This window comes from Molossus molossus, unplaced genomic scaffold (genome assembly GCF_014108415.1).
Source record: "Molossus molossus isolate mMolMol1 unplaced genomic scaffold, mMolMol1.p scaffold_m16_p_1, whole genome shotgun sequence".
Lineage (NCBI taxonomy): Eukaryota > Metazoa > Chordata > Mammalia > Chiroptera > Molossidae > Molossus > Molossus molossus.
The window spans coordinates 129811927-129838921 of NW_023425344.1; the positions used below are offsets into that span (position 1 = coordinate 129811927).

General features: G+C 40.5%; 1 pseudogene; it reads left to right on the forward strand.

Moving 5' to 3' along the window:
• Positions 1 to 8621: 8621 nt before the first annotated feature.
• LOC118638881 lies at positions 8622 to 23543 on the forward strand (annotated as a pseudogene).
• The last annotated feature ends 3452 nt before the right edge of the window (positions 23544 to 26995 follow it).

Here is a 26995-nt window from a genome sequence, read left to right on the forward strand (position 1 = left end):
TCCTTGGTTATATGGTCCTGTCCTACTGCTTTTCTGTTGCTTTTTCTGAGGATTTGTCTTTATTTTACTTGTAATTTCCGTTTGGTCCTGGGAGATCATCTGCGTAGCTTCTATTCACTCTGCTTCCATTTTTCACATCCTCTATGCCTATCTTGTGTGCAGCTGCGTTGCACAGGCCTTCCTGGTGCCCCAACACCCTGCAGGTCCGCATGTAACTGGATGGCACAGTCCCTTTGGGGACCAGGCTCTATGCCTATGGTATGGACTGCTGGGTGGTACAGGCCTCTCTGGTGCTTCAGCCCCCACAGGTCCCATAGGAAACTGGATCGCACAGTTTCTGCTGGGTCACACAGACCTCTCTGCAGTTCCTGTGGGCGGGCAGCTGGATTGCACCAGTCTTTCTTGGGCTCTGGCTTCCCACTGCTCTTGTGAGCTACTAGACTGCACAGACCTCTGTGGAGCCCCAGGTCCCGCTGATGGAGGCTGGGAAGTGCTGTTGCCCCATGGGGCTCATCTCCTGCTCAGCTTTTGCTGTAGTTTTGGAGATGGGTCTCAGCTGCTGGTCTGTGCTTCTGTTTCCTGGGGATGGATGTCTGCTCCCCAGCCTCTGTTGCCAAGGGTTTATCTGGACTCTGATTGGGCTGCTACTATGGGGTATGGTGCTGGGTTCCATGTTGTCTGTGGCTTGGGCGACAGGCACCTTGGAAGCTCCACTACTGTGCTGTGTCTGTGTTGACACAGAGTGTCCACTGGTCGGAAGGTGCCAGGTGTGCTGGTGGGCTCAGGTTGCTGGGCCCTAGCCGCTCCCACTGCCTCCTCCCAGGGAAGATCCGGGATCTTCCAAAATGGTGGGACCTCCCCATGGCACAGGGAGAATTGACCTGAAGGGCCAACTACTGCAGTAGCTAGTTGTTCCCGTCCTCAGCACAGGAACCTTCTGCTTTGTGTCTCTGCACTGCTTGGGTTTAGCTGTCCACCTTCACGTTCACTCACACTCTTTCACACACTCACCCTCCCTTCCGGTCCTGCCCACTGCCATCTTCTCTCCAATAAAGATAAGTTTTAAAAAATTCACATAAGAAATAAAAAGTATGAGCAAAGAAATAGAAGCTATAAAGAATATAAAAATGAATATTTTTAAAAAAATTTATTGATTGATTTTAGAAAGAGAGGAAGAGAGAAGGAGAAAGAAATAGAAATATTGATGAGAGAGAACATTGATTGGCTGCCTCTTGTGTGCCCCTTTTGAGGGATTTGGCCCACAATCGGGGCATGTGCCCTGACTGGGAATTGAACCAGCAATCTCTTGGTGCATGGTTCAATGCTCAACCACTAAGCCACACTGGCCAGGCCAAAATGGATCTTTTTGAACTGACAATACAATAAGCAAAGTAAAAAACTCTCCGGATGTGATCATAGAGTAGACAGTAAAAGGGACAAAGAAAAAAAAGATCAATAAATTTAAAGTAGAATAATAGAAATTACCAATCTGAACATCAGAAAGAACATGCACTTTTAAAAAAATGAACACACTCGATGTGGCCCTTTCACATCGATGTTTCCCTCTCTCTCTCTTCCTCTCTCTCCCTCCCACTCTGTCTGTACAAAAAATGGAAAAATGTCCTCGGATGAGGATTAAAATAAATAAATAAATAAATAAAATGAACAGAGCCTAAGAGACCTGTGGGAAAATATCAAAAGAATTTTTGTGATTAGTCCCTGGAGAAGAAAAAGAAGATGAAACTGGAGAGTATTTGAAAAAATAATGACTAAAATTTCCTCAAATTTGACAAAAACAAAACAAGAACATTAAACTACATATTCAAGAACTTCAGAAATCTCAAACAAGAAAAACCCAAAGAAATTCACACCAACACAATCACAAACTTCTGAAAACTATAGACAAAAAGAAAAATTTGAAAGCTATAAGAGAAAATCAGCCCTGGCTGAGTGGCTTAGTCGGTTGGAGCATTGTCCCATACACCAAAAGGTTTCAGGTTTTATTCTTGGTCAGAGCATATAACTAGGTTCTGGGTTAGATCCCCAGTCAGGGTGTGTGTACAGGAGGCAACCAATCAATGTGTCTCTCTCACATTGATGTCTCTCTCTCTCTCTCTCTCTCTCTCACCCACACTCTCCTCTCCCTCCTTGCTCCCTTCCACTCTTTCTAAAATTCACTGGAAAAAATATCCTTAGATGAGGATTAATTTTTTAAAAAGGAGGATAAGGAGGTAAAGTTTGTACTTCACTCAAACTAGTAAAATTTTGACAATAGTACACTGTGATGTTATACACACTACAGGGTTAGCATAAGAGAGACTTTTGTAATGATGGGATAGTTCTATATCTTGATTGCAGTGATGGATACATGAATCTACACATGTGGTAAAATGACATAAGAATGCACACACATTCTTTGTACCAATATAAATTTCCTGTTTTTGATATTTTGCTATATAGCTACAGAAGATGCAATCATTGAGAGAAACTGGGTGAAGGGTACACATACTTTCCTGTACTATCTTTACAACTTTCTGTGAATTTATAACCATTTCAAAGTAAAAGTTTTTAAGTGAATATAGGGCATCATGATAACTTATGAAAGGAAGGTATTAAATGTTTGCAAAAATTAGAAGGTTATATCTCAATCAGGATGTTTTTGGCTGCAAGGGAGAGGAACCTGAATCCAACCAATTTAAGCAAACCAGAAATGTATTAGCTCATGTAACTTCATGTCTTACTTTTGCCTCTACCTATTGATTGGCTATTCTACAGTATCTAAGCCTCCTTTAGAAGTATGACTAAGGAGTGATAATCTTAGAGCTCAAGATTCAAGGCACATAGGAGCTAGTCCCTCTCCAGATATTCAAATGTAACACTGCATGGAAGGACACTGATTTGCCTGGCTTGGTCACATACCCTTCTGTGGGTCAACCACTGTGGCCAGAAAAAGGGGTCTTGTGACTGACAGATCTCCTGTTTTTCTCCCCACTCATTCAATGGACTTGGAAAGGAAATGCTATTAACAGAAGAAGAAAGTGATGTTGAGCAGCAAATATTTTAGATGTCCACTACAGAGCATCTAACTGTCAAAGGAATTATAGATGTGAGAGAATGATAGGACTAAAAAGGAGAGAAAGACCACAACAGAATGTAAAACAGCACATGAAAGATGTAGGAGAGTAAGTATCAAAAATGACGGAGGAAACAGCAGGGCTGGTCCATCATGGATCTTGGCCAAAGCTACTTCAATGTGCAGCCGGTGAAAACTGATTCAGGTTTCAGGGATGTATTTGAGATAAGAGTCAAAGATTTTCTTGGAACTTTGAAAAACTTTTGTGAAAATTCAGATTCTCATTTTGAATTCAGAAACCTTACCTAGCAAAGTGTAGTCAGATGGTAAACATGACTGATTTAATTTCTAGTTGAAGAAAAACAGGGTTAAAATCATAGGAAACTATTCTTGCTTTATGGACCAATTTCCAGATAACACAAAGCTTAATGAAAGAGTCAAGTCAGAACCCAGATAGATAAACAGGTAGAAAAATAACAACAAAAGGAAGAAAGTGAATGGGGAGGGTGTAGTGTAATGCAAACCTTCGTCATTGAAGGAAACATTTTGAAGGTCATCTGGTGTTAGTTTAAGTTTAATTTCTTGTTTGGTTCATTCAAGTTTAATTCTTGGGTCTCACAGTAAATTGTATCAAAGAAAGAAGATGCTCCCATAGTCCCCTGTGAGAAGGTTGGGTGGGCTGTTTCTAGCTAGCAGCACTCCTGTAACAGGATTGGGCAGCAGACTTCTACATGCTTCCTTGAACTTCCCAGATGTGCAGGCCTTCATCGTTAACATGAAGGAAAAAATAACCAACAGAATCAATGACTTCTTTTTTTTTTTTAAAAAAAAAAAAAAAACAATTGCCTGCATTTTTTGTGTACCTATAGAGCACTGTGCTAGAACTTTTTATCACGTTGGATCACTACCACAATCCTATGAAGTAGGTAATGTGGGTAATATTATTTTTGCCACCTAGAGAGGAGGACAAGGGAGTTTTGAGCCAGTATTCAATCATGGGTCTGACTGCAGAGGCTTCTGTCTTAATTTCTTACCCAAGTTCTTCTGCTGAAGAGGAATTCTAGCTATTTTCCCCAAATGCAAGAGAATCGGTTTTTTCACCTGTATACAGTTGGCACTTTCTTGAGGCAGGAGGTAAATTAAGACTATCTTTGCAGTCCGGCCAGTGTGGCTCAATGGTTGGGCATTGACCCATGTACCAAGAGGTCACTGGTTTGATTCCCAGTCAGGGCACATGCCCAGGTTGTCGACCAAATCTCCAATGGGAGGCATGAGGGGGCGGCCAATTGATGTTCTCTCTCATCGATGTTTCCATCTCTCTCTCCCTCTCCCTTCCTCTCTCTCTAAAATCATAAAGAAAATGTTTTAAAAAAGAATATCTTTGCAATACATTATAATATTTTCATACGAAATATATACCAAAGTTTCAATGACTAGCTATTTGTTATCAAAACAGAGATGAACAATCTGAGTCATAGAATATCTCAAATCTGGCTTCAGCATCCATTGCTAAGTAATATTAAAAGTGGGCCAAAGATGTGAGAATGGCTTCAGTGATGTCATGGTTAGGCAACATGATTCCCACCCTGGGAGGCTGAGATTTGGATTCAGGCTTGGTGTTTGCCTCTTGACACACACACACACACACACACACACACACACACACACACATTCAGATTAAGCGAGTTGCTCTCCATTTTGTGGTTTTTATCTCCTAACCATGCAACTGCCTGATACACTCTCATCTTTCAGGCTCAGCTGCCAAGTTTCCATTCTGGGCTCCAGAATTAGGACAAAGATCACCCTCCACAGTGATGCCAGAGCTTTTATTTATTTTTTCTCCCTTTTGGCATCAGTGTTTTTAATGGAAACCTGATTCACTTGTCACAAAACAAAACAAAAAATACACTCACACACACACACACACACACACACGCACACAGTGTGCTACATCAGAAGAATTGGACAAAACCTCCTTAATAAGATGCTGTTTCAGGGGAGATCACCCTGCATGCTCAAAAGAGAACTTCACAGAAAGGCCAGAAAGACAGCTCCTTCTGAGGGGTTGGTGGGAGCTTATTTGCGACCCCAGGGGAATATTCTTGAACAGAAGATGTCCTGACACATGAGAGTGCCAAATTGTATCAATCCTGGGAAGTTCCCCATTTCTAGAATAAAACTTCCATAATTTTTTAAAATCCTCACCTGAGGATATTTTTTCATTTATTTTCAGATAGAGTGCGATGGAGGGAGGGGGAGAGAGAAAGAGAGATAGATAGAGAGAGACATCAATGTGAGAGAGACACATCTATTGGTTGCCTCCCGCACAACCCCAACCAGGGCTGGGGATTGAACGCAACTGAGGTAGGTCCCCTTGACTGGAATCGAACTTGAGACTCTTTGGTCTGTGGACTGATGCTCTAACCACTGTGCAGACCAGCCAGGGTAAAACTTCCATAATTTAATCACCAAATATAACAATCTCAAGATTCGATGAATAACTAAATACCATCTTATTGTTTGTTCTCAGAGATAGGCTCCACCGCTTACCAGCTGCTGGTTAAATTGTCAAATGGGAAAAATTATAGAAATCTCTACCTCATAAGATTGTTGTGAGGGTTAAATAAGGTGAGTGGTGTAGATCAGAGACCAGGTAGGAGAGTGAGGTAGTTTATGATAGGGGTTCTGGGCCCAATTACCTGAGCCAAAAATCTGTTACTAACATTTATTAGGTGAACCAGAGTAAGTGATTGGACCTTTCAGAAGCTCCATTTTCTCATCTGAAATGGGGATAGAAATGATAATAGTGTCTCCTAATAGGGCTGTTGTGGTTATTCACTCAGTGAATATGTGTAACTCTTCTAGAACCATCCTTAACATATAATATGTCCTATATAAATGTGTTTTACTATTATTATAGGAAATGTTCAATAAATGGTTTGTATTAATGTATCATTAGTGCACAACTACACCTTTAATATAATTCTATATGCAGTCTTTCCTTCCTTAGCCCTACAGGCTAGCATTTAGATGCATGTGGGTTATTTTAGACCTGGTCATTTTTGCTGATGCACAGGATAAGCATATGGCTACTCTGTCTGCACTCGGAAAAAGAAAGATAAATATTTACTGAGCATCTAGTATATACCAGATACTTTACATATATATATATATATATATATATATATATATATATATGTATTCATCTGATCTTCACAATAAACTTGAAGGTAAATGTAGCTGTGAATCAGTGTGCTGAGGAATATTAATTTACTCCAAGTCACAAAGTGAGGAAGAGCAAAGCCAGGATCTTCAGACAGGTCTGACTCTAAAAACACACATCTTTTCCCCTTCCTGCTACCTTGGGAAGGAACTCAGCTTAGGGATCTATCACCCCACCTGCTCAGGGAAACCCAACCTTACTTTTAACAGGAGGCAAGGTCTTCCATTCCACATTGTAATATAAGTTCAAAGATGCAGACATTCCTGCTGACAAAAATTCACAATGAAGTGTAAGCACCTGACATAAGAACCTCTCCTGATATTGGCTTTGGTTGTGGCAGGAATAAGAGGGCACTAGTCCCAGAAAACGGAGGCCAGATCACAGTTAGGTCACAAATTAATACTTTCTGGTCAGTTTTATTTGCTCTAGAAAACTCTAAGTTTGAATGTCTGCTCCTTTTAGGATTAGCAGATTTTAAAATATCTATTTATATTTTTAGTATAAGTATGTTCCATAAAATATTTAAGACATATTAAAATTAATTTTTTAACCTGAACTTTGAATTTACTGGGCTTTCCTGTACTTTACCTGGCAACTTTAGTTCTTTGACCTGAAAGCTTGCCACTGGGTATGTCACAGATAGACCTATGGGATAAAGATACCATCACTGAGCATCCGACATCAGAGAAAGAGTCCCAGTGCCTTCCTAACCCACAAGTTTAAAATGAACCTTTGAATTATGAATGTCTGGACTGGGCTTAGAGACAGCATTGTCCACAGAGAACCAAAAAGGACTGACTGACTAAGGGAGTAGTCACCAGCTCTGAGAATAGTAGTGATGAGGTGAGGAGGAAGAATGGGATGATAGGTCCTCACACTGTGCTTCCCCACCCAGGTATCGTTTTTACTGCAGCCGTAACAAATCACCATAATTTAGTGGCTTAACACAGCATCCATTGTTACCTCACAGTTTCTGTAGGTCACATGTCCAGGTGGGCTTACCCAGGTATTCTACTTAGGGTCTTATGAGGCTAAAATCAAGGGGTCAGCCAGTCTGGGTATTTATCTGGAGGACCTGCTAGAGAATTTGCTTCCAGGCTCATTGAGATTGATGTTATGTATTTTTTGGCTGTCAGCCAGGGGTCATTTCCAGCTTCTCAAGACTTCCCCCTTCATTGGATTCTCATCTCTTCTCTTCAACACCAGCAGTGTATCCAATCCTTGTCCAGCATCCCTTCAGTATTTCCTGGGTTTTCTGCTTTGTTCTTATGCTAAAAGCTCATGGAAATACATTGAACCTGCTCAGATAACCCAGGATAATCTCATTTTAAGATCAAACGATTAATAACCTTAATTATATCTGCAAATCACATTGACTATGTAATGTAGTATATACACAGGCAAAACACCAGGAGACGAAGACCATGGGGTCAAAATCCTACCTACCACAAATGGCTTTGGAAGTTGACAACTGGACTGGACAACCTCCCAAAGCAGAAAAGAAACTATCTGTAATATCAGAGGTTGTAAGTATTCACTTATCTACTTCCAGTCTAGTGTGAAATAATCAGTGTAGAACCAACTGTGTTCTGATCTCAGCCATGCACCTACTAAACCAAGTGAATTTACGCAAGGCATTTGGTCTCTGAGCCTCCAGTTACCTTACCTGTCAGATGAAACGAACTGGATGAAAAGTCTAGCTTCTGGCCGAACATTTACTGTGACTGCTAGGCTTGTCCATAAGCGTTACCTTCCAGGCCTCACACCAGACTTGGCACAAAGCCAGTACACTATAGTCTCAGCAGAAAGTTGCAGTCAGGACCCTCTGGCCAGCCTTGGTCTCCCATAGATCTGTATTCCTCAGCCAGGCACCTCCATTTGAAGGACTCCTTAGGGAGAAGCTTTACACAGGAAACTCCGCCAAGACCTCCTTATGGAGGGGAGATGGAAGAATCTTGAAGACACTTTTTCTCTAAGCTGACTTACCATTTAGTACTTGTCAACTCCAAGCTGTCTTGCCCTCTGTTTCCCCACCCCTATGCTGGCCCTGGGTCCATAAAACTGCAGCAGCCTTGCCTGGCTGGTATGGATTGGGGGGTTGAGCATTGACCCATGCACCAAGAGGTCGCTGGTTCAATTTCTGGTCAGGACACATGCCCAGGTTGTGGGCCAAAACCCAGTGGGAGGCATGCAGGAGGCAGCCAATCTATGTTCTCTCTCATAGATGTTTCTATCTCTCCCTCCCTCTCCTGTCCTCTCTCTTTAAAATCAATAAAGGAAAAAAAACTGCAGTAGCCTTTTGCTCAGGGCTCCCTCAGTGGTGAAATGATTCGCCAGTCTGTGCAGATCCACCTGACAATTGCTGATGCTGTTCCTTGGGGAAAATGGAACAGAAAGCTCATCTTGTTCTCTGATCTAGCCTCTTGCTTACACTATGGCAGTAAGTGATTAAAGACTTGACTGTTACTTTCATTTTGGTTTGTTGTCTTAATTGGTTACTCTGACACCTGTCAGTCTGTTGCAGAACAGAAAGAGTTTGTTCACCTGTTGCTACCAAAGCCAGACACTACACACTGAGAATTACATAGGAGAAATATTGGCTATTTTCTTATAAATGGCACCACCCAGGAGAATGGGGAGGTTCTTGCCCAAAAGCCTGATCTCCCAGATTCAGGGTTCAGCATGGATTTTAAGGGTTTAGGGGGGACAGCTATGCAGAAATGCTGACAGGGCAAGTTTTTTATTCTTTATTTTTTTATTGAATTTATAGAGGTGACATTGGTTTGCAAAACCATACAGATTTCAAGTCTACAACTCAATAAAACATCATATGCACACTGCACCAAGCAAAGTCTATTCCATCCCCATTTCCCCCCTTTTGCCTACCTCCACCTTTCCCATCACTCCCCTTTCCTTCTGGCTATCATCACACTGTTGACTGTATCTGTGTATTATATGTATGTGTATGTGTGTGTATGTGTTTTTGCTTAATCCCTTCACTTTCTTTCATCCAGTTCTCTCCCCTCTGACAGCTGTCAGTCTGTTCTGTGTATTCATGCCTCTGTTTCTATTCTGTTCATCAGTTTATTTTGTTCATTAGATTCCACATATAAGTGAGATCATATGGTATTTGTCTTTCTCTGACTGGCTTATTTCACTTAGCATAATAATCTCCATGTCCATCCATGCTGTTGCAAAACATAAGATTTCCTTTTTTATGGCTGAGTAGTATTCCACTGTGTAAAGGTGCCAGAGCTTTTTTATCCATGCATCTACTTACTGATGGACAATTGGGCTGACTCCAAATCTTGGTTATTGTAAATAACACGGCAATGAACATAGGGGTGCATATATTCTTTTGAATTAGTGTTTCAGATTTCTTCAGATGTATCCCCAGAAGTGGAATCGCTGGATCAAAAGGTAGTTTCATTTTCATTTTTTGAGGAAATTTCATACTGCTTTCCACAGTGGCTTCACCAGTCTGCATTCCCACCAACAATACATGAGGATACCTTTTCTCCACATCCTTGCCAGCACCTGTTGTTTGTTGATTTATTGATGGTAGTCATTCTGGCAGGTGTAAAATGATAATCTCATTGTAGTTTTATTTACACCTCTCTTATGATTAGTGACACTGAGTAGTTTTTTCATTTGTCTGTTTGCCATCTGTAGACATCTCTTCTTTGGAGAAGTGTCTAGTCAAGTCCTTTGCCCAATTTTTAATTGGGTTGTTTGTCTTCTTGGTGTTGTTATATAAATTCTTTATATATTTTAGAAATTAACCCTTATAAGATGTATCATTGGCAAATATGTTCTCCCATTCAGTGTGTTTTCTTTTCTTTTTTTTTTTTTCCTTGATTTTATTTATTTATTTATTTATTCCAAATCTTTATTGTTGGATGTAAAATGTATTACAGATGTTCCACATTTTTCCCCCATTGACCTCCTCCTCCCCACTCCTGCCCCCCTCCCACCTTTTCCCACACTATTGTCTGTGTCCATTGGTTATGCATATAAGTTCTTTGGTTTATTTCTTCCCACCCACCCCCAACCCCTTTCCCTTTGAGGTTTGTCAGTCTAGCAATGAGTTTGTGCTTCTTAATCCCTTCACCTTTTTCACCCATTCCCCCAACCCCCTTCCCAACTGGCAACCAATAAAATGTTCTCTGTATCTATGAGAATGTTTCTGTTCTTCCTGTTCATTTTGTTTGTAGATTCCATTGTTGATAGATATGTATTCATTGCCATTTTGTTTGTTCATACATTTTATCTTTTTCTTCAAAAAGACCCTTCATCATTTCATATAATAACGGTTTGGTGGTGATGAACTCCTTTAACTTTTTCTTGTCTGGGAAAGTTTTTGTATGTCCATCGATTCTAAATGACAGCTTTGCAGGATAGAGTAATTTTGGTTATAGGTTCTTGGTTTTCATCACTCTGAATATTTCTTGCCACTCCCTTCTGGCCTGCAAAGTTTCTTTTGAGAAATCAGCTGACAGCCTAATGGGTACTCCCTTGTAGGTAACTAGCTGCCTTTCTCTTGCTTTTAATATTCTCTCTTTGTCTTGAACCTTTTGCATTTTGATGATGATGTGTCTTGGTGTGGGCCTCTTGGGGTTCATCTTGTTTGGGACTCTCTGTGCTTCCTGGACTTGTATGTCTGTTTCCTTCACCAAGTTAGGAAAGTTTTCTGCCATTATTGTTTCAAACAGGTTTTCGATTTCTTGTTCTCTCTCTTCTCCTTCGGGCACTCCCAAGATGCGAATGTTGGCACGCTTGAAGTTATCCCAGAGGCTCCTTACTCTATCCTCATTTTTTTGGATTCTTTTTTCTTTTTGCTCTTCTGATTGGGGATTTTTTGCTTCCTTATATTCCAAATCGATGGTTTGCTCCTTGGATCTACATACTCTATTATTGAAGCTGTGTAAATTATTCTTTATTTCAGTTAATGCCTCCTTTAATTCTAACTGTGTATCCATGATTTCTAACTGATCCTTTTTTATGCTCTTGAGGCCCTCCCTAAGTTCACTGAGGTTCTCACTAAGTTCACTGAGCATCCTTATAAGCAGTATTTTGAACTCAGTATCTGTTAGGTTGCTTATCTCCCTTTCGCTTAGTTCTTTTATTGGGGTTTTGTTCTGTTCTTTCATTTGGGACCTGTTTCTTTGTATCCTCATTTTGGCTGCCTCCCTGTGTTTGTTTCTGTGTATTACTTAATGAGAGGTATGGGGCTCGCTGAGACCCGGTGCTGCTCGTTTGAAAGAATTTAGGAAAAACCTGAAGCAGGATCCAAGACCGGCCAATCCTATGGTTAAGCAAGTGGCAACAGCTTGAAAGTTGTGTGGGGCAGGGCGGGGCCTCAGGGAGTCAGCAGGGCGGGGCTACCAGCGTGAGCCAGGTTGCTGGAGTCCCAGATATGGCTTCTGTCTGCCGCCCCAGGGAAGGGCTCACCAAAGGAACAAAGGCCTCTGACAGCACATTTGTCCCCGAGGAAGCCCCCTCTCCAGCTCTCACTCCAGTGCCAAACAGCTCAGTTCTTCCCTGTGTGTCTCTGGTGCCCCTCGAGCTGCCTCCCCTCCGAGCTTAGAGGGAGAGAGTCCGATAAGTCCGTGCGCGGGCCCTTTAAGGAGCTGCCTGGGGCTCCAGCCAGGTCAGCTTCCCTGAGCCTCAGTTTCCGCTGGTTTTTCCAGCCAGAAGTTATGGGGACTTCTCTTCCTGGCACTGGAACCCTGAACGGGACACCTGGTGTGGGATGGGGACCCCTCAGTCCTCAGGAAGGACCTTCCCAGCCGCGGGATCCTCCTGATTTTTATCCACCACGCTTGGGTGTGGGACCAGCCCTTCTCGCCGCTGCGCCGCCGCCCCCCCTCGCGCCGCCGCCCCTCCTACCGGTCTGGATGTAGCTGCTTTTTTTTCCCCTTAGTTCCGTAGTTGTACGACTTCCATTCAGCTTGATTTCAGGCGGTTTTGAATGATGGTTGTTCTGTAGTTTAGTTGTAACTTTGATGTGGTTGTGGGAGGACGCGATACCGCGTTTACCTACGCCACCATCTTGACCGGAAGTCCCAGTGTGTTTTCTTCTGATGGCTTTTTTTCTATGCAAAGCCTTTTAGTTTGATGTAGTCCCATTTATATTTTCCTTTGTTTCCCTTGCCTGAGAAGATATATCAGCAAAAATATTGCTATGAGAGATGTCTGAAATTTTACTATCTATGTTTGCTTCTTGAATTTTTATTGTTTCATTACCTACATTTAAAAATTTTTTATTTATTGATTTAAGAGAGAAAGGGAAAGAAAGAGAGAAACATTGATTTGTTGTTCCACTTATTTATGCATTCATTGGTCAATTTTTTTTGTTAATTTTTATTTATTGATTTGAAAAAGAGAGAGAGAGAGGAAGGGGGAGAGAGAGAGAGAAAGAAACACCAATTTGTTATTCCACTTGTTTATGTATCCATTGGTTGATTCTTGTATGTGTCTTGACTAGGGATCAAACTCTTAAGCTTGGCTTATTGGGACAACACCCTAACCAACTATGCTACCCAGCTAGGGCTTGCAACTTACATTTAAGTCTTTCATCTATTTTGAGCTTATTTTTGTGTATGGTGTAAGTTGGTGGTCTAGTGTCAATATTTTGTATGTATCTGTCCAATTTTCCCAACACCATTTATTGAAAAGACTGTCTTTGCCACATTGCATGTTCTTTTATCCTTTCTCAAATATTCTAGGACCTTGGAGCTTGGCCATTTATTGTAAAGGGCGTCAACACAGGACCTTCTGGGACAAGAAATCCCCTGCTTCTGAAAGGGTTCTGGTATTCAAGTTCTGGTTATGTGTTTGTCCTTTGGTTCCTTGGGGGTTAAGGGAGACTTTGGTTCTGGGTGCAGCTGGAAGTCAAGTTTCTCTCTTCTGCGCATGCTTTGGCTGCATGACTTAGAGTTTTATCCTGGTGGCTCTAAAAAACAACACAGTATCTCATTAAAAAGTATAGGACCATTTTGAGCTGCTTCTGCAGTTATAGTCCATCTCTCTTTAGCTCAGCAGAGCTTTTGACAACACTGAACAACCTAGTTGCCTTAGTAGTGACATGAATTACATGGCTCATTCATTCATCTATTTAATAACATTTATTCAGTCCTTATAATGGCTGGGCACTTGTTAGGTGCCAATGATGCAAAGATAAGTAAGACCTGTTCCATCACTGGCAGGAAGGTTACATTCCAGTTGAGGCATGTGACTTATTAATTATGACACAGTATAATTAATTTTCTCATCAAATATTTGTTGAAAGCTCATAAAATCTTCACAATGATTCTTTGGGGTAAATTTTATTATTATCTTTACAGATAAATAAACCAAGGCTCAGAGAATAAAATATTTTGCTCAAGTCCTCACAACTAGTAAGTAATAGGTAGGATTCAAACTTGGGACTTCTAATTTAAATTCAGTGTTCTCTCGCCTTCGCCGAGTGGCTCAGTTGGTGGGAGCATCACCTCGTACACCAGAAGGTGTCAGTTTGTTTCCCTATCAGGGCACATACCCAGGTTGAAGGTTCTATCCCCATTTGGGGTTCAGGTGGGAGGCAACCAATTGATATTTCTCTCTCTCTCTTTCTCTCTCTCTCCCTTCCTCTCTCTGAGATGAATTTTTTTTTAAAAGAAAAGAAAAAGAAATTCAGTACTCTCTCTCCTTCATCCCAGCTAGAGATAAATTCTGTAATAACCCAGAGGATGGGAATGATTCTTCCTGGGGTTAAAGGAGAGGAATGCTGTCATAAAGCAAAGTGCTACGTATGATGGTTACTGTTAATATCATCACGTTTTGCACTCTTTTTACTTTTAATAAATAAAAATTCCAAGACATCTATAAGACATCATGCAAAGGCATCATTCACAGTCATTTCTGCTGAGCCTGTACTGATGACACAGATTCTCAAGACAGGGTGCAGATGGCCTTCTCCAGGATGGTTTTAGAAAGTCTGTCTTTACATAATGACCCATTAAACACAATGACTCTCAAAAAACACTGGTTCTTTAATGAGACTATTTAACGATCAGAGTCCTATTTGGACATAAAGGAATCCATTTATTCCATCTCACTGGCTTGAAGGAATAAGCCAAATGTGGGTGTTTACAGAATGTTGGGTAACAATAAAGGGCACAGCACTCAGAGCAGGAGGAGAGCAAAAGTGAGCATGATGTAATCGTCTCCTCCCTAAAATATTTCCTTTCAGTGAATATGAGTGTGAAGTTGTTGGCAAATATTTAAGATAAGTGCTCTTGTCAAGATCCCATTGCTGGTGTCTTAGAGCTCTGTCCAGACGGAGATGAATGCCATGGAGCCCCACCCTCTGAAAGGCAGCTTCTTATTCTCATGTGTTTCTTCCACCCCCACTTGCCAGTCTTTCTTTCCTCCCAGGTTCCTCATGAAAAACAGTCCATACAGACCCAGAGGTCCAGCCCCTTTGCTTTGCATCTGCCCCTTGATGTAGGTGTTCCAGGGGCCTGGGGACCTGCTGGTCCATGACCACTGTGGTTTCTTACCTTCATGCAGTAAAGAATTCTATGATGAACCAGCACAGAGTTTAAAGTGAAAGTGAGTTTATTAGTGAAGGAGTGGGACAGAGAGGCTAATCCATAGGCAGAGCAGCCTCTCCATAATGGGATTTAGTTCTTTTAATGAGGCTCATTTAATGGAGGGCTAAGACCTTCAATAAGGGGGGAAAATATTCAGAATTTTTCCAGTAAAGGGGTGGAGACATCTTGGAAGAGCTTCATCGGCCACATAGTGTCCTTCTATGGGCTCTCTGTTTCCAATCATGGCAGCACAGGGTGTGTCCTTTAGTACGCTAATGTATTACAGTGGGTGTGTGATGAAGCTAGGAATTACCATAAGGTGAACTTGGTTGCAATGTTGGATCAAATTGGTCTGCTGGTTCTAAACCATAAATCAATTGGGAGTTGGTCTTACTGTCTCTGTGATGGTTGTAGCCTTTACTGGTTATAGCAATTTTGCCACATATTCTGTCTCACCCTGAAGCATTCTGCTACTACAGAGAAAATCCAATTTTCTTGTCCTAGATCACTCTTAGATGAACCCAGTGACTGGTTATGACTTTCTTTTTCCTCTTAGATCTTGGTTCCTCCTAGAACAGGGGTGGGGAATCTTTTGTCTGCCAAGGGCCATTGGATATTTATAACATCATTCGAGGGTCATACAAAATTATCAACTTAAAAATTAGCATGCTATATTTAGTCAAACGTTTAACTCACCCCTACTGTGATGGCTGGAACTGCTTCCCTTTGGTGAGGCGTGTGATGTTTGCTGATTTTGATGATGTTGCTATTCGAAACTGCTTTTCCAGGTTTGCGTAGGTCAGTCTGGAGCGCAGTTGATTATTTTCCATGGTAAGATTTGAAAAGAACTGCTCAAAGCAGTAAGTTGTTCTAAACACAGATGAATATTTCAATGCACCTCTTTTCAAAGTGGGAAAATCATCACTGTTTATGTAACGTTTATAGAACTCAAGCAGTGGGAGGTTGTACCTACCTTTTAGCTCATCATTGCTTTGCAGCTGAATGATTTCCTCTTCTAGGTTATCAGGCACATCAGCTGATTCCACATCGAACAGTGTAGCCAAGATGTTCAATCACATTTGTTTACTTTTCACATCCTTGAATCTTTAATTAAATGCCTCAATTATTTTCACACATTCGCTAGTATATTCAAGTGTTGTAGAAGGCTTTTGTCCTTTGAGAGTGGGAAGATGCACCATGTTATTCCTTCCGAGTTGCACTTTCCACAGCCTTAATTTAGCTTCAAATGATTTCACATTTGAAAGCAGGGAGTTGAAAAGCTGGTTGGGGATCTGCAGCTTGACTTCACCTCTGAGAGATACTTGGTAACGTTTGCCATGAATGCTAAATTACACAGCCACTTGCTATTACTGAGTTTCCTCAGAGGTTTTCCCTTCATCTCCATGAACTGCTTGACTTCATCCTGCAGTTTGTAAAACCTCAGGAGCATGTTCCCATGACTCAGCCGCTGCACTTCACAGTGATAAACAACTCACTGTACTCAGAATCAAGGTCATTCAGTAACTCCTGAAACTGGTAGCTATTAAACCCTCTGCTTTTGACAAAATTTATGCATGACACTACTGTTGACATCACATTGTTGAGCCACAATGAATATGCACAGAAACTTTCTTGGTGTATGATGCAGTGGCATATACCTAAATCACTTGGATCAAGACTGAGACAATTCAGTTCTTCTTTGACAAATGCAGTAAACGCTTTTTTGTGAGCCAACCATGGCTGGAGTTCCATCTGTAGTAAGGCCACTTAACTTTTCAAATATTAGCTCAAGTTTTTTTTATTGATAAAGCAAATCTCTCAAACAAGTCCTCACCTCTGGTAGTGCCAGACATGGCTTCCAGTGACAGCTGTTCCTCTCACGTGTCAAACTCTGCAGTTACCCCACAAACAAAAATGGTCAGTTGGGCAGTATTTGTTATGTCTGTTGTCTCATCACAAGCCAGGGAGAAAAATTGAAAATCTCCTCAAGAATCCTTCAGTGTTTTTTCAAAATTTTGTGCTAAATTAGTAATCCAATCTGAGATGGTTCTCTGAGACAAACTAACACTCTGAAACAATTTTACTTTGGCTGGTGCTGATGACTTTGCAGCAGCCACCACACACTCTTTCACAAACTCTCCCTCTACATGAGGTCTCAGCTTCTTTGCAATTAGCTCTGAATAATGTTGTCTCTGTCACAATTAGGCCTAGTGAAAGCAGCTTGTTGTGATTCCAAACTCCGCTGAAGAGCATTGATTTTATCCATATGCATTTGGTCCAATTCAATGAGTTTATCTTGTTTTGAGCTGTAGTGATGCTCCAGATTGGCTTTTTTCATTACTGCTAATGCATTGCCACAAACTAGGCACACAGGTTTGCCTTTGAGTTTAACAAAAAATAATCATTTGTCCATTTCTCTTGGAAAGATTAACACTCTGCATCAACTTTTCTTTGTAGTAGCCATTTGTAGGATATTGCACCACTTAAGTTTTAATAACTATCCAGTGTGTGTGTTGCCAACAACACGATTATTTTGCTTTGATCTCTGCTGTAATCCTGCATCTTGGATTTGGAACACATCCAATATTTATATTATGGACTCTTGAGGTCTTTTCTGTGTGCTGTAATTTCCTTAATCTTCATCTGAGATTCAATTTTTGCAAGGATTGTTGATCATGGACCTGTGGGTAAAGGTTGCATTGGAGTTATCATCTGTGTCGACAATATCATTGTCATTCATCAGAGTCCAGGTCATCAATATCTTGAGGAATCATCTTATTGCATCTTTCTCATCATTACCAAATCACCGTAGTTTCACCACAGTGTGTTTACACTTTTGCATCATGTACTCTCTCAGCCTGCCTGGCAATGACTGTCCTCTGAGTCACCATAAAACAGGCAGATGGGCTGTAGGCAGCCATTGAGAAGAATACATGTCTGTCCTGTCATGTACTCATGTGTCCTGTCTATTCCTCAATGGACAGTCCTTGCTTGCCCCTCAAAATTTACGTTATTATTATGATTCACTTAATGTTAATTTGTGTTACTATGAAAAAAGCTTCTAGATTTATTGAATTTTAAATCCCATCTATGGTTGCCTTGGCAAGAACAGACCAAATGATTTCTTGGGCCTTATACAGCCCAAGGGCCAGATGTTCCCCACCCCTATACTAGAAGACAGAACTTCAAGGTATAAACAAGGAAGACAGAATTTTATCCTGCCAGGTTTGGTGATAGTCATATCATAACCTCACTCAACATCCGCTTTCCCAGTTATCAAATAGGTTTATTGGAGAAGAATCCTAGAGAGCTACAAAATGTCATGTTGGTCTATTGGCTATTAAGTACAGTAGAAATAACAATAGTCAGGATCCCCATTGATTTGCATTTTTCCTCCAAATAAATATCTATTGAGCACCTACTGCATGCAGAGCCCTCTGTTGGACAACCATGTGGGTACAAAGACACAATTTCGGTCATTTCAGAATTTAGCATTTACTACTTAAAAGAAGCAGAGTATAGAAGAGGAAGAACTAAAAGGTGTCCTTGGTGGTGTTTCGTGTTGGTTCTGAATATTGTGTCACAAAATTTGACACTTTACATAACTAAACAAGGCTGATGTTGACACTCATGTGCCTCTTTAGGCCATCAAAGAGGCAAGGCCCTGGCAAGTCCTCAGTCCTCTCATTGAGCTTAATGAATGTGGGTATTTTGGTGTTTGGCAAAGGTCAACAGAGTTAATTTTAAGTCAGTTAGTGGGCACTTTAGGACTTTAAGTGCCATCATTGTTAATTTATGAGATTCAAAGGAGACACTGAAATCATTGGCTCTCCAGCCTTAACAGGCTGGCCTAAGTGTTTTGGAGCAGAAGCACTTTGTAAGGAATTAGAGGAACCAGGCAGGGAAAGTGATGACTTGCCCTGAGCCACTTAGTTGGGCAGGAACAGTTGATTCTTTTGTGATGTTCTAGGTGGGGCTGCACTCCCTAGTGGGCAGGGTTGCATTAGGATTTGGGCATGGGTTTTAACTGCAGCTCCCTCTTTCTTGGGCACTTCCTGGAGATTTGGGAAAAAAGATCTGAGTAATAGAATGAGTTAAACTACACAAATAGGAAGGAAACATGGTGCTCTGCTAAGCCATCTTCTCACAGTAGGTCACAGCAAATCTGAACTGTGCACCCTTTTGGGGAGGAAAGTGAAACCAGAAAAGCAAATGACAGACAAGTAATTCTGTCCACACTATTGGCTTTGGAGTTCAGTGCACCTGGTGAGAAACCTCCCAAAGTTGTAGTTCTCTAGGAACTGTCAACTGTCAGGAGAAATCCTGTTGTATGCACTCTGCTGGGTGGCATCTCAGCTTGTTCATGGTGACTACAGCTTACTTCCATCCTTTGAATTGAAGAATACTTGTTTGTAAAATAAGGTTAATAACAGAAGCTACATATTGGGGTGTTTTTGAGAATTATTATATCAAAACACAGAAGAACCTAGAAAAATGCATGACTGAGAGTAAGTGCTTAAAAAATGTTTAGCTATTTTTGAGGGGGTGAAGGAAAAGGTATGAATCAACACTAGTAATAGTATAGACATTGACTGTTAAATTATGACTGGAAGTAACCTTATATTTTTCTTAGTTTTTTTTTTTTCCTTTTAAATCCTCACCTGAGGATATTTTTCCATCAATTTCTCTTTTAGGTGGAGTGGGAAGGAGGGAGGGAGAGAGAAAAAAATATTGATGTGAGAGAGGCACACTCACTGGTTGCCTCGCTCTTGTCCCAGACTGGGGCTGAAGATTAAACCTGAAACTGAGGTACATATCCTTGACCAAGAATCAAACCTACAACTCTTTGGTCCTCGAGCCGAGGCTCTAACCGCTGAGCAAAACCAGTCAGGGATGTTTTCCTTAGTTTTAACAAGCCCTGATAAAGACATATTCCTACAGGAAATGACTCTGCACCTCATACAGTTCTCTTAAGTCTGGGGGTGGGGGGAGGGTGTTTCCTCCATGGTTTAATTCTATGTCTCAAACTTGAACAGTAAAATGTAGATATAACTCAGTGGATCTAGGGGTAACTGTGAGTCTGCATTTCTAACAAGCTCCCAAGTGATGCCACTGCTGAAGGTTCACAAGCTTTGGATTCCAAGGATCTTGTTAGCACAGTCCAATAGAATCTCAGGTGATGATGGAAATCTTCTGTATATATTTGCACTGTCAAATACAACAGCCACTGTAACCACATAGAAACTTCATTTATTTTTTTTTTAAATATGTTTTTATTGATTTTTAGAGAGAAACATTGGTGTGAAAGGGAAACATTGATCAGCTGCCTCCTGACACTCATCCCTGCCAAAAGAAATAGAGCCCACAACCTGGGCATGTGCCCTACTGGGAATCAAACCATCAACCTTATGGTACACAGAACAACACTCAACTAACTGAGCCATACCAGCCAGGGCAAAATTTCATTTATTTAATATGATCTTTTTTCATTTATTTAATATGATCTTTTCTCCCTTCTTTCCTTTTGATTCAAACTAGCCTCATCCTAGAACCCTGGCTCCCCTGCCTCCTCCCTTGCAGGGCCACTCCCTTTATCATTAAGCCCTCAGGACACTGAGGTTCTGATCAGCATCAAATAATCTTAGGAACAAAGCCTTGGGTCTGTTGACTCCAGAGATAGTGCCTTAGTCAAAGTAGAGATAACATCTAGGCCTCAATTGTGGTTCAGCTCCAGATCCAGAAAAGTGGCAACACCAGATGAAGAAATGCCTTGGCTGATATCAGGACCAGATACACTGATCAACTACCCCCTACCCTTAGTCACCATGATTAATGATTTTCCCCTATATAATTCATCCCCTGAAAATGATCAGGAAGCCAGGTCATTGAGCATTAGCTCACCTGTCTTCAGGTGTAGGCCAGTTCTTAAAAATAAACCCTTACTTTCCTTGCTGCAAACTCCTATTTGTGTCTCTGATGTACACAGGCAAACAGACCCCTTTAATTTGGTAACACTGTTACCAGACAGGGACTGGCCCAGAGCAGATCTGCCTCAGGTGGGCCTGTTGTATGTGGGTTCTTGAGTTAGTGCAGGAAAGATTTCACAATATCAGTCCAGGGGATTTTGAGAGTATGTTCATTAAAGGTGGGGACAGTGAAACAGTGGAAGAGCTTAGGATAGAAGAAACAACAGGAGAGAGCCTAGGCAGTGCTCTACTTTGGCTCCCTAGAAACATTATAGGAAAGAAGGGAACCAAGGCGGGACTGCTTTTAACTCACTGGGAAGTCAAAGAACTAAAGGGGGCCTTGGAGACAGGCTCAGGAGGTAAGCCTGGGACAAACAGACACTGCCTGCTGCTCCCCTGGTTGCAAGTTTTATGGGGACCCTTTGACTTTAGAAAGGAATAAAAAGTTCTTGCCCTGGATGGAGCATGGGCATGTTTAGAGTGAGCCCACACTGAATCTTTGTCTTAAGGTTTTTTAATTTTATTTTATTTTCCTGTGGGCAAGAATCTTAGAAGAGGGTTTCAGCAGAATATTCATGAGCTTTCCAGGTGCATTTTTAGTATGCTGATGCATAGGAGGGTTTTAGATCTTCTTTGATCTGTTTTTACTGTTTTACTTTTGTCTTGGGTCTGTCTGGCTTTAATGGGGTTTTTGCCATTTGTTTCCCAACTTCATCTGTCCTTGGGTTTAGCTGCCACAAATGGCATTAACTGGGTCTTTGTTCTCTATTTCCCAGGCCAGGGTGATTTAAGCTATGTATTTTCTGGTTAGGGAGGGGAGGTATAAAACATTTGTTCTCAAGCATCCTTGCTTGGGGAAGATAAGGTCATGTGATTCACAAGCTGGCTGCAAGCTGCCCAAACTCTTTGGCCTTGTTTAATATTCTTGTCTCAGTTTCCCTATTCCACTTGCCCAGGAATTTTCCTAGCTTCTTACTATCTTGCCACAACACTACTAACTACTAATCACATGTGACTGGAACACTTGAAATGTGGCTATTGGAAACTAAAGTGTTCATTTTATTTCATTGAAGTGTAAATAACCATATGTGGTTAGTGATTTCAGTATTGGACAGTACAGCTCTAGCCCCTTGTGCCCAGGTCAAGGTCATAAATTGTATTCTTGTTAGAGTCACAGACAAAACTACATTCAGGAACACATATTATATCCTAGATAACAATGGAGACTGAGCAAGAAAGCTGTATAGCTCTATCAAGTTCATCTACACACCTGGAAAAACAAAGTATTTGATGTCTATAAATTTTATTAAAATAACCTTCCTGTTTGCTGATAAACTTCCTGAAACAGATGTCTGATTGAGTTCCTCCCCTCACCTCTAGGCCTGGGGCTTGGAACCACTGTTTATTGTCTGTGTTGGTAAGGACAAAATAAAAAGAAGATATTTCATTAACATTAGTTCAGTGATATTCTCAGCTCCATACTCTTCACTTCTTAGTTACTCTCCTTTAATATTTTCAGTGTGTGTGCCCTTGATATCCAGACACATTATAGAAATAGACATTCTCTAAATTCAGAAACTAGAAACTTGAATGACACTTTAACAAAGGTGAAAAGAGCCCGGCCGGTGTGGCTCAGTGGTTCAGCATTGACCCAGGCACCAAAAGGTCACCAGTTTGATTCCCAGTCAGGACACATGCCCAGCTTGTGGGCCAAATCCCCAGTGGGGGACATGCAGAAGGCAGCCAATCAATGTTCTTTCTCATCGATGTTTCTATTTCTTCCTCTCTCTCTTAAAAAATAAATAAATAAATAAAATCATTAAAAATAAAAAATATTAAAAAATAAATTTAAAATAGGTGAAAAGAGGTAGAGGAGATAGCGGCCTTGGTGCGGGAAGATGGCACCTGAGGCCCGAGCAAGGGTGGCAGGACTGCGAGCATTTTGACAAAGGATGTGTCCTGAAGGCACCTTGCTATGACAAGTGGTATACTCGCTGGTTGTGTCACGATAACAAGGAAGAGCACCAGCTAGATTGCTTTAAAGTAAAGGAAGTGTAGTGCATAAACTATGAAAAAATTCAAAATGCCCAACAGACTTGGGAAGAATGTAGCACATTGTCTGGAGAATATTATCGCAGTCTATGCCATCTGTTTGACAAAGGCAAGAAGCAGTATTATTGGGAAAACTGTAGAATTTGTAAGGTTGATCCCACAGAAAATTTTTTTCCACTGTTTGAAATGTAACTTATGCCTACCTATGAATCTCCAAGGAAGGAACAGGGGACTTGAAAATGTTTCCTGACTGAACTGTCCAACATATTTGGAGAACATCCACACATCTCATGTTGTTGCTCATGTCTGGCCATGTGGACATCTTTTACATAGAACGTGTTAGGACAAAATGTTGAAAGAAGGCTACAGATGTCATTTTGTATGCACTCTGCTTTAGATAAGACGAGGAACTAGAGACAGCTGGATGATGAGGTAGCACAGACGCCTGTGCCATCTGAATATCAGAACATGACTGTAGATATTCTCTTCAGTGATTGCTGTGGAAGATCTACAGTCCAGTTTTATGTATTAGGCATGAAGTGTAATATTTGTGAATTCTACAATACTGCTCAACATGGAGGTTGTAGAATTTCACTAGATCAGCAATGACCAGCCTAATACTGCACTGGAAAACTCAGCATTTTCTGATAGAAAAAGGCTATCTTGAATATCCTATTGTCATAATGTGTCAGAATCTATGCATTAGAGTTGATGTGTTTTGTACTAGTGTCACAGCATAAAGTCCTATTGCAAATACATAAGGATTCAGGATCTCTATGGAATTATCATAGCTCTCCATATATTTTTTAATGTCTTTATTGACATTTTAAAAAGAGAAGAAGGGAGAGAGAGATAGAAACATTGATGTGAGAGAGAAACCGCCACAGGGGAGTGAGCCCACAACTTGGCCAGGAATCGTACTGGTATCTCTCAGTACATGGGATAATGCTCAGTCCACTGAGTCACACCGGTCAGGCTCATGGCTCTATTTTTATTAAAAACCACAGCACTTGTGTTTTGATTGAAAATTCCTTTAGTGTCAGTTCTTTGGAAGCCAATGACGTTTGCCACTGAAAGTAACATCTGTAGAAATATGTTATATTTTCACGGACTTTTGCTTTAAGTGGCACTGTGCACACAGAATTCATTTCTGGTTTGGCAGAACTCTTATTAATTCTAAGTGTTTATCTTGACATTTTAAGAGCTATACTATAATACAAATATATTCTATCTTATTGTTAAAATCTAATTCCATATGCTTTAGAAATTTCTAAGACAGTCTTTGGATCTTGTAAATGTAAATTTTGACATAATAACTGCTAATAAAATACTGAAACAGTAAAAAAAAAAAAGGTGAAAAGATCTTTATCTGACTGTATTGACAAATAATGATATAAGCATTTGAAATGTTTGATAGAGAGGAAATTTTCTCAGGTTGGAAATTATATCCAAGTCTTTACCTTTCTTCTAGGTTGTTCTAAATATTTTTTGCTTTCTGCCAGCATGTTCTTGGATGTGGCAAATGTGTCAAACCTCCTGGATAAATACTGATGAGCCTTCACCCATATCAGGAACAAATAACTGACTGATTCAGAGCATGGAGCTGGATTCTCAATAGATGCCAGGGTCTGGTGATTTAAAATTGGTATGAAGAGGTATGACGAGGATGCCAGCCCTGTTTTTCACTACATCTTTGTGAGAAAGGTGTCAATGTTCTTACCTGCTTTTGATCTTTTGATGTTACATGTAAAAGATCAGTTTTAGTCATCTCCAAGTTACTATACTGATTTTCAAAATGACACAGCATTTTTTTTAACATTTTGCAATTTTATCACATTAAAATTTAGAACTATAAGCAACACTTTATATATAATGTTAAATAACAAAAATTCAACTGAGTACATTAAAGATCTAATTGGCTTTATTAATTTATTAATTCATGAGTAGGGCAATATGCCATCTAGCAAGTAGAAAGGAGCTGTAGAAAAGGAAAGGTTTTTAAAGGCAGAGAGGGGTCAGAAAACAGGAAATTATTAGCAAGAAATACATTGTTTCAGGCAAAATTGCCCTCCTAAGGGGAACAAAAGCCAATGACCTGACCAGGAAATTCCACATTGACTGGTTAAAGGTCACCTTCCTGGGATAAGCAAAAGTTGCAATTAGGTTTGGTATTAAGTCATGGCTTGTTGACATGGGGTTTAGCACAAGTGACTTAATTTGGGGCCTGTTGTCTCTTTTTCAACAATAAATTCAAATTAAAGAAATATTATATTAGCTGTAGTTCTATATTAGATAGAACTTTGGCTTTGAGAAATCATTACTGCAACAAAGAACATCAAATTGAATTTAATAACAATTAGGACCTTAATGCTATCTATTATTTCATTATAGTAGAAAGTACTTTCTGTATCCACATTGCTTTGATTAAAAGTATCCCAGGTCTAAAATCTATTGAGAGACTATCCAATATATGCTCCCATACTATGCCATCTAGATGTGTGTGTTGACAAGAATATGTAGGGACCCTAGCTGGGCAGCTCAGCTGGTTAGAGTGTTGTCCCAATATGCCAAGGTTGCGTGTTCGATACTCAGTCAGGGTACATATAAGAATCAACCAATTAATTCATAAATAATTGGAACAACAAATCAATGGTTCTCTTTCTCTTTCTCTCTGTCTCTCTAAAATCAACAAATAAAAAAAATTTTTTTTTAATCCTCACCTGAGGACATTTTCCCATTTATCTTCAGATAGAGCAGGAGGGAGAGAGAGTGAAGAAAGAGAGAGAAATATTAATGTGAGAGAGACACATCGAGTGGTTGCCACCCACAGGACCCCAACCAGGGCCTAGGACAAACTGCAACCGAAGTATGTGCCCTTAGCGGGAATCGAACCTTGGACTCTCTGGTCCACAGGCCAATGCTCTACCCTCTGAGACAAACAGGTCAGGGCATAAATAAAACAAATTTTTAAAGAGAAAAGAACATGTATGGAATAAGAATGATTCACTTTTTATCCCAGAACAAAACTGAGTTTCTTGCTGTAGTGAGTAGTAAAAGAAGAACCTTTACAATCAGCATTCACATAGACATTAAAGTGGGTTTAAACATCAAACACCACTGACAATGGACATTTTATTATGACATAGCACTTAATAGTCAAGATTAACTCTCAGATGAGAACAAGTTTTAGTGGCCCAAAGAATAAAGAAGTATGTTTCTCTTTTCTTATCTCTTATTGTTGCTTCCCTTCTCCCCAATGTTCCTTTCTAGCTATTCCTGTTTTTTAACTATTAGAAAGTTTTTCTCTATACCTTTGCCCTACTCCATGTCTTCTTCTACTGAAAATTTGTGTTCCCTTAATTAGTCATCAAATGTACCCAGCACTGAGTAAGATGTGATAGAAAGATATAAAAAACACATACAGGATTCCTTTCCACAGACAATTTAGAATGTATCCTGGGAGGCAACACATATGAACAATGAGCATATCAGGAACAAAGTGATTGAAAACCACTCACAATTACAGAAAAGCTGGGGTGTTTGATCACAAGAACGAGGACCAGAAAAAAAACCTCAAGGAGGATTCATGATGCAAGGCCGATGGTTAGGAAATAACTGAAGAAAATCAGGCCAGTATTAGTGAGTATCCAGGGAAAGGTTGAACTAAACCTCTAAGACTAAGCATCTATTTTGCAATAATAGCTCATTTAGGCAAAGGAAATATAGGCACACTAGACCACTGAGGTGATGGCTCCTGAAACAGAGCCCTGAACAATGCTTGTATTGTATACCTGTTGGATGTAGACAGGCTGGCTTTGCTCTTCAGTGGTAGCTAAACCCACAAATGACAATGCTTTCATCTGTTTAGAAGAGAAAGAGAAGAACATCTATGGATCACAAACTCAGGATAATGCAGAATCTGGAATTTGGTGATTATGTCACCAGGAAGAGACCAGGCTGAGGCCGTTTGTCCCAGCATGGTTTGGAATGTGTAGATTCTTGACTGGGTGCAGAAAAAATTTCAAGACACCAGTCCAGGTGATTTTCTGAGTACGTGTATTAAAGCTTGGGACAGTGAGACAAAGGAAGGGCTTAACATAGAGGA